Consider the following 11,527-nt stretch of genomic DNA (forward strand, 5'->3'; position numbering starts at 1 on the left):
TAATAAAACATTGTCTTTTCTACAGTATACTCAAACAACAAAGTAACACATTATACCCCCCCCTCCCCTTTATTTGCGTCCCTTGCTTTTCTTCTTCTTTCTTTTCTTGCTCTTCTTTTTCTTAACTTCCACTGGGGACTCTGAAGTTGAGGAGTTGATGGAGTCCCATTGGTCTTGCTGCACTGCAAAAATATGAATATATATACATGCTCTTAGCAAGCTACACCTTCAATTTTAAGTTGTCGAACAATCCTCCACTCTAAAACATTTTGTGCCACCTGATATTACTGTAGTAACTGTAATTTTGAAGAAAACACATTTTGGTGAAGTTTGAGGCAGATCATGGGGGGGTTGTGATATTTTATAGTGATAATGACTGTAGTGCAGCAGAAAATGTCTTTAAAAAAGGCATAGTTGTTCTGACAGCAACAAAAAAACAAAAAAGCATGAAACATAAACATGAGGGCTGTGGCACTATAGTAACAGCATATCTCTGTGCCATTGCAGATGGGACAGCAGACTTCATCTTTTCAGTTTCCTTTTTCAAAAAATCACACTCATCTTTGAGCAAGGTGATCTCTGCTTTAAGAGTGATAATCTTATCTTTGAAAGAAAGAAAGAAAGAAAGGTTTGACGTTTAAATTTTACTCCTGCCCTACTCCAGGGCTTATACTTGTGACCACTTTCCTATTTTTTAAAACATCAAATTGAAGAACTAAACATCACTGGTACTGTACATTATAAATGCACTTGTTAAAGGATTAGTTCACCCCAAAATGAAAATTTACAACGGACTTCATTGGTCACCATCGTTAAGTCCAAATCAATGCAGTTTCAGAAGTCTTTTAAGTGTTTAAACGGGCTGTACGCGATCACAGCTGAAGAAGAGGTTGTTATCTAGCGAAACGATAGGTCATTTAAAAAAAAGAAATATATAATTTATAGACTTTTTACCTTCAATAGTTCGGATTGAGCTGATCAACAAACGGACAGGGAACTACGTCATCACGTTGAAAGGTCACGCCTGCGCCGGCAATACTATTTGAACTACTATTCATATTCATCAGAATGTTATTCATATACTATTCATATTCATATTCATATTCACTGAATACTATTTCTATATATAATCGCAAACAATACTATTTGAATTATCCTCCTACGTACGGTCGCATTGTAAACAGTGGGGCGGTACTTCGGCCGGCGCAGGCGTGACCTTTCAACGTGATGACGTAGTTCCCTGTCCGTTTGTTGATCAGCTCAATCCGAACTATTGAACTATTGCCACAGCCCTCAGGTTTGTGTTTCATGCTTTTTTTGTTTGTTTTTTGTTGCTGTCAGAACAACTATGCCTTTTTAAAAAACATTTTCTACTGCACTACAGTCATTATCACTATAAAATATCACAACCCCCCCATGATCTGACTCAAACTTCACCAAAATGTGTTTTCTTTAAAATTACAGTTACTACAGTAATATCAGGTGGCACAAAATGTTTAGAGTGGAGGATTGTTCGACAACTTAAAATTGAAGGTGTAGCTTGCTAAGAGCATGTATACTGTATATTCATATTTTTGCAGTGCAGCAAGACCAATGGGACTCCATCAACTCCTCAACTTCAGAGTCCCCAGTGGAAGTTAAGAAAAAGAAGAGCAAGAAAAGAAAGAAGAAGAAAAGCAAGGAACGCAAATAAGGGGGGTGGGGGGGGGGGTGGGGGGGTATAATGTGTTACTTTGTTGTTTGAGTATACTGTAGAAAAGATAATGTTTTATTAAGATGAAAAAGTGTTTTGACATTTTTTTGTAAAATAAAAGTCAGAAATTAAATTGGATCCTTTATTGTATATTTACTGCACTTACCCTGTAACTACACAGAACAAGGGGGTAACAAGCGGCACTTTAATTTACAGCCCGCAGGAGTTACACTTACCCTGTAACTACACAGAACAAGGGGGTAACAAGCGTCACTTTAATTTACAGCCCGCAGGAGTTACACTTACCCTGTAACTACACAGAACAAGGGGGTAACATGCGCCACTTTAAAGGGGTGATGAACTGAGAAATCAAATTTTCCTTGAGCTTTTGACATATAAGAGATCATCATACTATAATAATACCCTGTAAGTTTCAGAACTGAAAACTACCTTGTTAGTCCAATAAAAGCTTTTATAGACATCAGGCTCAGCAAACGACTCGTTTTTCAAAGTGGGGAACTATGACGTCAAAGAGGATAAAACACCGCCTCCACAAAATAAGATCAACGCCTACTTCAACACGGCCTGTTTAGCCCCGCCCACCGATTTGCCCAAACATGCTAAATAACATAGGACGACATGATGATTGCTAAACCGGATAGAGCTACTTCCAAGCAATAAACATGCTGTTTACTAAATATTGTGCGTGCCTGTTTGTGGAAGAAGACAGTCTGCATAAGCTTCCTTCGGATTCCAGCATGGTTAAACTTTATTAAATCAGTCAATCACAATTTCCCGACGGATCTGCCAGCAACATGTAAGTAACCATGTGTATTCTAATGCCTGATCTGCGATCAGTGATTTCTGATGCGTAATTATTCAAGTTCAGATATCTTTCTCTTAAAATCGTTCAATACTGTTTATGCATCAGTGACTAAACGATCAACTTCACATAATTTCTCGTAGTATTATGAAAATAATCTTTTTTAAACTGTTATTAAATTATATACAGAAAGCGATCAAAGAACGATCCCTTTCCATTCACCCCAAGCTGTCAATCAAACAGCACAGCGCGAGCCGCGAGAGCTTATCTGGACACTTACCAAACTCGTGATGAAATAATGACACTGTTACACTACACAACGAAGCTCTTACTGTATATTCACATCGTGTTTTCATTGTGATTTGGTGTAAGCATTTGTGAGAGTGCAAAAATTGCGTTGCAATGATAAGATCTTTATTCACGCGATCAACAGACTGTCTGTCATCTGCTCAGTCAAACCTCGTCATGCTGCAACCTTTCATGTGATGGAATAGATTTAAATATAATGCTTTAAACGATACTTTTCACGATTTGTTAATCTCGATAGCTGTAATAGTAAAAACGTAGTAAAAGTTTTCGAGAGAGTTCATGTAATACTAGCTATTTCATATGCAAGCATGTCAGCCAATCACAGCAGTGGGCGTTTACACTGCAGTCTCACAGCAGACACGCCCCTTAAAACGGAGCGTTCAAATCTTAGGCTGAAATCAGGCTTGGAAAAATGGCTTTTATTTATAAATTATAACAATTTTTGATGTAAAAATCATACTAACATTATAAGGGCACCCCAGGCAACATTATAAAATAATAAAAAAATCCAGTTCATGACCCCTTTAATTTACAGCCCGCAGGAGTTACACTTACCCTGTAACTACACAGAACAAGGGGGTAACAAGCGCCACTTTAATTTACAGCCCGCAGGAGTTACACTTACCCTGTAACTACACAGAACAAGGGGGTAACAAGCTCCACTTTAATTTACAGCCCGCAGGAGTTACACTTACCCTGTAACTACACAGTTGAAATGGGTAACAAACACTACTTACTATGTAACAATACGAAACAACACTATTTGCACAGTAATTACAGAGAAAGGTACTCTTATTAAAAAAACAAAACAAATTTTTTTTTAATTACACAGTATATTTGCCCTGACATTTAAGTGTCATTGCAATACAATGTGATAAGGTAAGTAGTAGTACTAAGTACTACATGGTACGTTTTAAATTAAAAACATAGCAAAAACTATTTTTTTTTTTGGCTTAACGTTAAGTAGTTTAGTAAGAAAAGCCAATAAATAGCATTGCCAAAAAGTTTAATTTACAACCCACAGATGTCAAAATTACCCTGTAACTACATTGCACAAGAACATATTTTTCCAGAAATTTGATAAAAACGTTTATACAACAGACGTACAATTTTTGCCTGGAATATATTAACAGAATAGGTACCTGTTAGTTTTAAAATAATTACATTATAAATAATTTGCTTGTATATCTGGTTGTACACCTTTATTACCCAAAACTTAACATATTGTTCCCTTATACCTACACGGAGGTACACTATAATTACAGAAACATACACCGTAATTTCGGTTTACTTACGAAGTTCTTTGCAGGTTGTATATCTGCTTGTTACCCCTTTATTACCCAAAACTTAACATATTGTTCCCTTATACCTACACGGAAGTACACTATAATTACAGAAACGTACACCGTAGTTTCGGTTTACTTACGCAGTTGTTTGCGGGTCGTAATATAAAGTGTTACCGAAATATTACATTAGTTATCAAAAGTAGACCACCAAAAACAGCCTACATGCCTACAACGTTACTATTTGTAAGTGTACGTTACCTCAGTTTTAATCAAGAAAATAACTTTTACATAAAGTAAACACTTTGCTAAAGGCACAGTCAATTTGTCAAAGTTCAGATACACAAAGCAGTACAGCGCAGCTTATTTTAGCCAAGATGGTCACAGTTGTGCACAAAGTGCACCATGCGAACAAGGTTTTTATAAAATAAATATGCTTACCCGTCTTCAACTGGATCTCTTCTGTGATCATAATCCTCATCATCTAAAGTTACATCAGAAGAAAATCCATCAGGCTCGGAAACTCGTTCATCCTCGTCGCTGCTCTCCAAAACCGCCGCAAGTACGTCTTTCAATACCAATGTCTTCGCCATTATCTCTCATCGTCTTCTTCTTACTTTTCCTCTTCTTTATATATGTTTTTGCCATGTTTTTTTCGCGGTCTTTTTCTTTCGCGGACTTTTCTACTCTTTCTCTCTCCATGTCAGCTTTGTATTTTCATCACTGTGAGGAGATGGGAGGGTACTTAGGGATTTCAACCGCATCTATTGGTTAGTTTCACACAAAATGCAGACAGGCATGCTAGCCCACCAATCACGCAAGGTGAACGGTCAATTTATTTATATTTTTTTGGTGAACGGTCATCTTGTCTTCCCTCTTGCTCCCTGTGTGAGTCACGTACGATTTCGCGAGAATAAGGACGTTGAAGCTGAGAATCTATCGATTACGGCAAAATCAGAACCATTTATGTGTGCTGCACAATCGCGGAGATATTAATAGAAACATTTAGTAAACATCGAGTTGACGCGCCCGCGCGTCACCCGACCTCAGGGGGTTAAGGACCAGATTTCCGTCAACGCACTCAATGGACAAAGACTTCCCAACATTTCTTTCACTACTGGTCCCATCACACTCATCACCTCTGGCAATCACACTGAAATAACTACATCTTTTCTCATGGACTCCCCCTTGCACCCATAGTTCTGGGTCATCCCTGGTTAACCAAACACAACCCCAGAGTGGACTGGGGACAGAACTCCATTTTAGCATGGAGTGATCATTGTCATGAGTCTTGTCTTGTGTCTGCCTGTTCGTCTGTGTCTGGTTCTGTGTTTCAGGAGGAGGCAGTGGATTTGTCTAACGTGCCCGTTGAGTACCTCGACCTGAAGGAGGTGTTTAGTAAGTCCTGTGCTGCTTCTCTTCCTCCGCATCGTCCCTATGACTGTGCTATAGATTTACTGCCAGGTAAGTCTCCGCCTAAGAGCAAACTATACTCGCTTTCTTTCCTGAAAGGGAGGCCATGGAGAAATATATTTCTGATTCTCTAGCGGCTAGCTTCATCCGCTCTTCCTCTTCTCCAGCGGGGGCGGGGTTCTTTTTTGTGGGGAAGAAGGATGGTTCTCTGCGACCGTGTATTGATTACCGAGGGTTATATCCAGCATCATATTTACAAGCTGTAAATTCATATTTCACCTGTTCTCCCATCTTGATTCTAATTTACCTTCTTTATTACAGATTTCAAACCTATCTGCAGCAGTCCAGAGAATAGACGCTGCCAGCAAACCCATAACTGCTTTTGGAGCTGAATGCGAACTCAAAACATGCACCATAGCAGACAACACAGGAAATATTGAAATGTCCTTGTGGGACAAACACATTCATCTAGTTGAAGTAAACCGCTCATACAATTTCACAAACCTTTCAACCCGTATCTTCAACAGTACCCTAAACTTGACAACAACTTCACAAACCACCATAACTCTGTTACAAACCCCGATTGCATCCATTTCTCCACACACCAGTCAACAACCTCCACTACTACAGATCACAGGAGAGATTGAAGGGGCTGTGATAAACCAATCAAACAAATACCCAAAATGCAATACTCCTCAACAGGTAACCTTGAAACAAACTTTCCACCGCTGCAAAGTAGGCATGTGCCGGTATCACATTTTCATGCTGCGATTAATTGAGTGAGCTTTTATCACGGTATACGGTATTATCACGATATTTTAATTGCACATGAGAAACAAATGGATTGGGGGGTGTAAAAAATAAATAAAACTTGCATCACAAGGTGTAATTGTGATTGTCAAAACATTTGGTAACTAAACTGAATTTTATTAAGTTTAGTGACAACATGTTACAATGATTACATGGTACAATGACTGGTAGGCTACTGTTTCTATTGCTTAACACAAATTTAACGATTTCAATTCAATACTTGGGATTTGATTTAAATCTTGATTCAATATTGACTAATTTTGGATAAATATTAGGAAGGCTACAGTAGATAGCCCACATGTTATTTTTTTCTCATGAAAAAAAATATCTCACAAAATGCTATGTAACCATATAGAGCCCTATCAGCTGGTATTATTAAAGGTTACAAATAACTAATTAAATCAAATATAATGTGGTTTTCATTATAACAATTATGTAATGACACAAGTAAAAATATAATACATATGTAAAAAAGTGCAGTGCACATATTCAGCAAAATACTCCTCTTTATCTAGGCTATTTGTTTTAGTCATCTAACATGCTGCTGGTCATTAAATGGTTTAAATGTAACGTTATGTGACACAATTGTTCTGTTTCATATCAAAAGTAACCTGCTCTGTCTTGTTTGTCAGTCTTCGTGTCCTCTTTGCTCCGCGATTTTTCTCTGCGTGAGAAAACGGATGTGTGGCGTGAGCATGTGAAGAGGCTCGCGCTGAATGCGTCGAGTTGGCAGCTCTGCTTTTAGAAGCGGGATGGATCCGGATAGTTCGGCGGCGGCCATAGACTGTAGGCGGCGGCGTTCCTCCTTCCACCATGCTGCTTCTCCATGTGAGGACTGTTTACATTAGACTAGAAGTGCGCACTGGCCGCATGCTTATACACGTGGCGATTGTTTACATCAGAGTGCGCACGTGTTTCGCGCAGCATGCAGTGTTTGTTTAAGCGGTTGATGGAAAATAAGCTATAATGCGCGTTCTAAAAATCTAAATTCGGATTATTATTTTTCGCGGTATTTTGAGTGCCCGCGATAACAATATCGTGCATATTCATTACCGCGATTTATCGCATTACCGAATACCGGCACATGCCTACTGCAAAGTATGCAAAGTAAACCGAAAAGCAACCACCTACATCAGCACATGCAGCGGACTACTGACTTTAACACACCCACTGAAGCAGTAGAGCTAACCATAACCAACTCTGTCCTGAGACAGTTTTTTAAAAACTTAAAGGACATAAATGCAATGGATGCAGTTGACATTGAAGAATATTTACTGACTGCCGGGCCTCTGACAGTTACATATACTGCTGAAAAACATATTACAGACCTCACTGAAACCAAACACGACCTCTCCTCCAAATCAACCCCTACATTGCCACAAAGCCAACCTGCAACAGCCAGTGACCAACCTAACGTAACCCAGTCCACTACAACCAGTGACCAACCTAACGTAACCCAGTCCACTACAACCAGTGACCAAACTAACAAGTCAACAACATCCTGGAACGACCAACCTTCAACCTCTGACCCACCTGCATTTCCTCCTGACCCAAAACCCACAACTCCACAAAAACGTCCTAAAAGTAAAAAAAACCCGACTGAAACCCGAAGAGTCCTTACTATGACCGATGACAACGAACCTGCTCTAGAAGACATCGCACAGATGTTTGTGGAAAATTAAACACTCCACCACAATATACATGACACATATATCACACATATACAAAGATACTTCACAACTAATAAATATGTGCAATAGGTGGTTTGCAGTCACGTGATTGTGATGACGCGCGAAATTCAGATGGAGGGCAGGAAGTGAAGAGCGGAATGGACGAGATGGCGGAAAGTCCGTACTGGACTACTTTTGACGCTATTACAAGAGAAATATACAACAAAAAAATCAAAACATATGTTGGACGTGATCCTTACGTTATGAAGAGGAGCGATTTTTCAACTGAATTGAAAGATTTTGCCTGTAACGTTACGAGTTTGTCTTCAGTTACAGGGGTAACTTACAAACTCAAAGAAAAGAAGAAACAATTACTTTGACTTTACAAAGTTCAGAAACTGGTACGTTACACAAACATAGCCACATAAGTTAATTCACCTTTGACAAAGTGATCACTGCACACACAGGCATTTTCCGACGTAGGTTTGCAAGCCATTTTTTTCCGGCGTTTTTCGGTCAATTTCTTGCCTTTTTCCCCCTTATGAACAACAACTTTTGGTACTCGATAAAAACTCCTCGTGGTTTCATTGATTTGAGCAACCATAAACGATGCAAAACATAGGCATTTTGAGTTTGTTATAGTGGTTCTAAATGTAGCAAATCACTTCCTGCCCTCCATCTGCATTTCGCGCCATGGCAACGCAGTGAGGTGACGTCATATGCAAACAAGCTATTAATCACTAAATGGTTCAATAACATTATTCTGACAGTAAAATCTTCTATGTAGAGTTTATGAGTTTGTTATCAGCACAAGCTGTTGTAAATCCTGCCCACTTCTTTGCATTGTCAGCACATGCTTCAGTGCTCTGAGAGTGTTTATAGTGCTGTGAGTTTAACACTTCATGACTGAGAGCAGAACACACTCTTCATCATCACACAAGACTAAACTACAGCAATGAACACAATCAACATCTTCATCTGGACCATTGCACTGTTTATTCAAGGTTTGTGTAATGCAGTTTTTACAATAATTATTAGTTCTATTAAACTGTGAAATGTATATTTGTACTGTATATCATCATATATATAATTTTGTTTGACAATGTTTGTGTTTTCTTCCAGAGTGTAGAGGACAGATCACTGTAACTCAGAGTCCATCAATACCAGCAGTTCAACCAGGAGAAGAAGTCAGAATAAACTGTAAAACCAGCAGTAATGTGTATAATAATGATTTCTTAGCCTGGTACTCACAGAAACCTGGAGAAGCTCCTAAACTCCTGATATATAGAGCAACAAGCAGTTATACTGGAACTCCATCTAGATTCAGTGGCAGTGGATCTGGCAGTGATTTTACTCTGACCATCAGTGGAGTCCAGACTGAAGATACAGGAGATTATTACTGTCTGAGTTTTCACTATCCAAACAGTAAATGGGTGTTCACACAGTGATAAAGAGTCGTACAAAAACCTCTGTCAGTCAGATGTCACAGTGACTGCACTGATACAGCTGAGAGAAACTGCAGCTGCTGATGGAGGATCACAAACTACACAATATCAAACCTTTCACAGACTTTATTATGATGCAAGTAAACATATAACATATAATCTTATATCCCTTACTAAAATGGACCAACATTTTTTAGAAAATGTGAGTGGTGTTTGTCCCTGTAAAATTTTCCACTTCAATGTAATCTAACTGTAGGAAAGTCAATCACTTTAATTGCATTTATGAGATGTTAAGTAATTATTATGAGAAAATGTCTCATTATTATGACTTAAAGAATCATATTTTTTTACTCAACCATGGCGGAAACGTGCTTCAATACTTCACTGTAGATACAACTTGCTGTATATTTATGACACTTTAACATAGCGATCACATGAATATACAGCTACAAATGATCTCACTAAAAACCCGTCAGTCATGAATGATCACGTCTGTCTGCTGATCTCTGATTGGCTAAAAGTGTGTTCTCGTCAGCGATGTCATCACCAACACCAGTCGATTCTGCAGTGGGCCGGTGTGTTTACACATCATGATGACTGATTTTATTGACTACATGCACATTTGAGTTTTGTTTATTAACCAGTTAATCTATAAAATGTAGGTGTTTGAAAACCGCCAAACCAATTTTTACCAGAACAATCAAACTCAAAACTGCCCAAATCTGGCAGCACTGGCTTCATTACGTCACTAGGGGGCGATGATCTCTGTGAACCCATGAACCACTGTCTATTTCATTTGACCTGATCTCAGATCAGTTTTTTAAATATTAATGTTTATTGACACATTTTTATAATAAAAAAGGAGTTGTAGTTAAAAGTGTCTAATTGGTCTGATTACCAAGCTCTCCATAAAACAAACAAAACAAGCTCTACAATTTAATAAACTAACACATATTATAAAGACATTTCATATTTACTGGTATTACATGATTTGGTATTGCATTGGATAAAAACTGATAAAATAAAAATTTGAACTTTCAATAAAAACTGTTTTCATGCTGAGTTTCCGCTGTTCTGACCAGCGTGTGAGAGCCTCGAAACAGTGAATCATTTTGCAAAGCAATTTGTTTAATGGTTTCTAAAAGCTTTGTTTTAGAAACAGGAAAGTTATCAATGACGCACACAGAGTTCAGTTTGGCTGTAAAGCTGCTCTAAAAAGAAAAGTGTCATTGTTCAGCTGAATTCAGTTCAGTGTTGATTCAGTTCTGTTCAATAACTGTGTTAAGTATATCAATTATAAAAATAGTTCATTTTCATTATTAAGCAGCTCTGCAGAAAACAGTGATGTCATCGTCCAGCTCAGTTCAGTTCTCATATAATGGTGTCAATGCAGGAGATCATGAATATTAAGAAGAAGTGTCCTCAACTAAGCAAGCCAGAGGCGACAGTGGCAAGAACCCAAACTCCACCAGAGACAGAATGAAGAAAGAAAAACAGGCTCCGTCGGGGTCAGTTCTCCTCTGGCCAAACAACGAACATGGTGTGTGTTAGGACTCCAGGCCGCTTCACAAGTCAGACTGTGGACTGATATCATTCAGAGTATTTTATTCAGCTCCTGCTTGAAGATTGGAAAAGATTACATGAAGGTAAAAGAGTAGCAAAACTCGAGAGCATGTAGATGTGAATTTGAGAACTTGTACAATAAATATTTGTTCTTGAAAACCTGTTGAATGTTGAGATTTGCATTCGCAGGCAATAGTCACAAACCTGTATTCTGAATTTGAAACTGCAGACAAAGTCACAAATGTTAAAATACCATTCACAGAAATACAATGATATACACAAACTTGTATTATTTCATTCACATTCGCAGGACAACCTCGATTAGGCATTTGCAACTTCTCAAATCTGCCATTGCAATTTCAAATTGCTCCTGCTTTCTCTCTCACCGCCACTCAGTTTACAAGTGCACAAGTTAGTCACGCATCTCATATATCGCGAAAATAGTTGCAAAGTCAATGCGTGAAGATTTTAAATTGCAAAGGCAGATTTGAGAAGTTGCAAATGCGTAATATTGAGGT

The 11,527-nt window shown here is 38.4% G+C and overlaps 1 long non-coding RNA gene across 1 annotated transcript; it reads left to right on the forward strand.

Moving 5' to 3' along the window:
* Positions 1-8,911: 8,911 nt before the first annotated feature.
* LOC311071449 lies at positions 8,912-9,801 on the forward strand. Its single transcript, XR_014603846.1, has 2 exons — positions 8,912-9,005; positions 9,124-9,801. It is a non-coding gene; the product is annotated as an uncharacterized lncRNA (long non-coding RNA).
* The last annotated feature ends 1,726 nt before the right edge of the window (positions 9,802-11,527 follow it).

Source organism: Abramis brama, assembly GCF_963993115.1.
Source record: "Abramis brama genome assembly, chromosome: 20".
NCBI classification, from domain to species: domain Eukaryota; kingdom Metazoa; phylum Chordata; class Actinopteri; order Cypriniformes; family Leuciscidae; genus Abramis; species Abramis brama.